Source organism: Atractosteus spatula, chromosome 3, assembly GCF_055471065.1.
Source record: "Atractosteus spatula isolate fAtrSpa1 chromosome 3, fAtrSpa1.hap1, whole genome shotgun sequence".
Taxonomy (NCBI): domain Eukaryota; kingdom Metazoa; phylum Chordata; class Actinopteri; order Semionotiformes; family Lepisosteidae; genus Atractosteus; species Atractosteus spatula.
The window spans coordinates 42,090,477-42,094,243 of NC_142708.1; the positions used below are offsets into that span (position 1 = coordinate 42,090,477).

General features: G+C 40.6%; 1 non-coding gene across 1 annotated transcript; it reads left to right on the top strand.

The window, feature by feature from the left end:
• The first annotated feature begins 3,454 nt into the window (after window positions 1-3,454).
• On the top strand, window positions 3,455-3,536 carry trnas-gcu (transfer RNA serine (anticodon GCU)). The gene has a single exon. It is a non-coding gene; the product is annotated as a tRNA-Ser (tRNA).
• Window positions 3,537-3,767: the final 231 nt, after the last annotated feature.

Genomic DNA, 3,767 nt, shown 5'->3' on the forward strand with positions numbered 1-3,767 from the left:
TCAAAAAAGACTTGGTGTCAGCTTTGATTAAATGTATACTGTAGATACAGTAGCTGTTTCAGATACCCAAAATGCTTAATGTAAAAAGTCCCTCCTTTATTCAGTTTTAGTTTTTATAAAATTGCTCTGACACATTTCACAAATGACTGTGCTAATATTAATAAAAAAACTGTACCTAGGACAAGAAATGTGATATATACATCATGGGTGTGTTTGTACCAGAATTTGCCATGGCTAGAAAAGTTGAATTTGAATCACTGAAGCAATCTAATATAAAGGAATGCTTAACAAATATTCTTCTCAAACAAAAAATATAGGCATATAAACTTAGGATACATATGTCCATTTCAGAAAATACAAAAAGTGATGGGAATTTATGTGCACAAAAATTATAACAAAAAGTCAGTCACCTTTGATTGAGTCTGTCCTCCCAAATGAGCACCACATTTTCATCCTTATTGCATCATTAGCAACACACTAAGGAAAAAATCTTTTTGAGTGCTTTTTCCACCCATGGCACTACTGTGCTGTGATGTCATCCAATACTTCAGCCATAGCTGAGGGAAGGTGGCTTACTCATAAAAGCAGTCATATACTGTATGTTCTACCTCCAGGCCAAACACACTACAGGATCCAGGAATGGCAAGCACATCAACAACATCAAATGCTGTAAATGAGTCTTGTATTACCAAAGTATGATGATGTTTACATTGTCGCACTTTACAGAAAATATATTTCTAGAATGTAGAAGGTGATTGTGCAGCACATCCAGAAAATACAACACATCTTTATACTCCCTCTGCACTGCCTTGGCACATTGACTGTGGCATGTTAGTCAATATCATTTTGGCACTGACATTTAGCTAGAATGAAGCTTCATCAAAACACGTAATCTCACAGAGATTGACACGTCATACTGCATCCATTTCTGAAAAAGATTTATTCACGTTACTGAGTTCTGCATTCATATAATAATGCTATCTTCCTATTATAAAGCAGAATATGTATCACAGCAAATATATGTACACAAACACATATACAATTCTTATCCACATGCCCAGTGCATCTCACTGTGCATATAGTACTGTGCAACTTGCACAATTTTTCCATGTATCAAATTTTTTTAGATTTGATGGTTTTTACTCATTCCTCATTTCTTTGAAAGATAAAATATATACTAACGCCCGAAGAAGGCTCCACAGCCGAAACATTGTGTTTTCTTCTCTTTTCAACACGGAATAAACCTATTACTTGTTCCTTTGCAGCCTACACATGCTGATGCAGCTACCAACCTGAACTAGATAAAATACATGTTTCATAGTTATTTAGTGAAAACATGTCCAGTCATGGTTGTGCTGATATTATTACTCCTTGAAACATTGTGATATGTAATGATTATGCTCCATTACACAAATTTTGTGCTAGCACCATTTCTACTATGGCCACCATTTTTACTGTGGCTTCCACCTTCTACTGAATACTTAGATCAAGTCACCTTATAAAGTAGTTTTTTGGCTTTTGAAAGTCTAGAAAGTTTAATTTGCTTTAGCCTGTCACCCATAACCACCCACTCTTTTTCTAGTGCAGGCCATCCTGACCACCCTGGCAGAACTAAAGAGTTCTGTGGCCGAAGAAACTAATGCTTCATTCTGATTTTTTTTCCCATTGGTTTCTATAGTGGCTGGAGAACCTATACAAAGACAACAATCTCTGCAGCACTATACAGATTTTCTATTTAAATATAGGAACTTCTCTGACTATCACAAAGTGCTGTGACAGAACCCAATTTTCATCTATTCAGGGCTTTATAGTAAAAATATGATTCTAAAGTATGAACTCAATTATACATGGAAAGACTTAACACTCTCTGTTTTGAGTGTAAAAGCTAGCCTGTACACTGCGATATCTTTTCCCAGATGGTAGGAGGGCAAAGAGTGTATGGGAGGGGTCATCTACTATACTGGAAGCCCTGTGTAAGCAGTGTTTGTGATAGGTGACAGAAATGGAAGGGAGGGAGGCTCCTATGATCTTTTCAGCTGCTTCCACAATTCGTTGCAGGGTCTTGCGGTCTGAAGCATTGCAATTCCCAAACCAAATAATGATACAGCTGGTCAAGGTGCTCTCAATGGTGCTTCTGTAGAAAGTGGTAGAATGGGCAGGGGAAGGTTTGCCCTCCTCAGTTGCCGCAGGAAATAGAGACTCTACTGTGCTTTCTTGGCAAGGGAGGTGGTATTGAGGGACCGAGTGAGGTCTCCTGTAATGTGTACACCAAGAAACGTGGTGCTTCTAACTGTCTCCAACAGGGGAGCTGTTGATGTACAGTGGGGGGTGATCAGTGTGGGCCCTCCTGAAGTCAATGATGATCTATTTTGTTTTGTTTACAAAACAAATAAGTTATTGTTTGTACGTTTGTGAGATAGGTTGTTGTTTGAGCACCCATCCACTAGTTGCTCCACCTCCTCTCTGGTGACTCATCGTATGGTGACTCATCGTTGTTGCTGATGAGGCCCACCACTGTCGTGTCATTGGCAAACTTAATGATGCAGTTTGAACTGTGCTTGGCAGTACAGTCATGAGTCATCAATGTGATCAGCAGTGGGCTGAGCCCACAGCCCTCAGGGATTGTGGTGCTCATTGTGATGGTGCTGGAGATGTTATTACCGATCCAGACTCTTTGAGGTCTCTCAGTCAGAAAGTCCAGAATCCAGTAACAAGGGAGGTGTTAAGGTTCAGCAAGCTCAATTTTTCTGTCAGCTTCATGGGGATGATTGTATTAAATGTTGAACTAAAGTCAATGAAAAGCATTCTTACATAAGAGTCTTTCTTATCCAGGAGGGACAGGTCCAGGTGAAAGGCTAGAGAAACAGCATCATCAGTAGACCGATTGGGGCGGTATGCAAACTGAAGGGGGTCCAGAGGGGTATAGAATCTGGACTTAATGTGGCTCATGACTATTCTCTCGAAGCACTTAATGATATTTGGTGTGAGTGCCACGGGGCGATAGGAGATTTGAAGCATACAGGGCTGACCGCCTGGCACAAGGAGATATTAAAAATGTCTGTGAGGACATCAGCTAGCTGTTCTGCACATTCCTTGAGCATGTGGCCAGGTATATTATCGGTTGCAGCAACTTTACGTGGATTAACTTTGGCTAGTGTCCTCCTTAAATCAGCTGCTAATTACGTTACACCCCTACTCTTTTCAAGAAACACCCTGGGATTTTAAATGACCACAGAGAGTCAGGACCTCGGTTTTAGGTCTTTTTACTACTTAGTGTCCTCGTCACTATACTGGGACATTAGGACCCACGTAGACCACAGGGTGAGCGCCCCCTGCTGGCCCCACTAACACCTCTTCCAGCAGCAGCCAGGCTCACACCTGCTTAACTTCAGTGGGTTGCCAGTTGTGAGTTGCAGGGTGATATGGCTGTTGCTGACTGCTGGTGGCCGCCTTTGACGAAGTGGCCGAGTGGTTAAGGCAATGGACTGCTAATTCATTGTGTTCTACACGTGTGGGTTCAAATCCCATCCTCGTTGAGTTCAGAGCTTGAGAAAACACACTTTAGGGCATCATTATGTCAGTTATGTGTAATTTTTACATATTAACAATATAAGTTGTTCTATCTTGCAAGGTGATGGTAGAATCATTTCAACAATCACTGATTTTGCCCTGGTCTTTGTTTTTTAAAGGTATTTGACTTTGTTTCTAATGGAAAGATTGGTGACCATACTGTTCCAGACTGTCCCAAAATTAACAAAAACATCTGG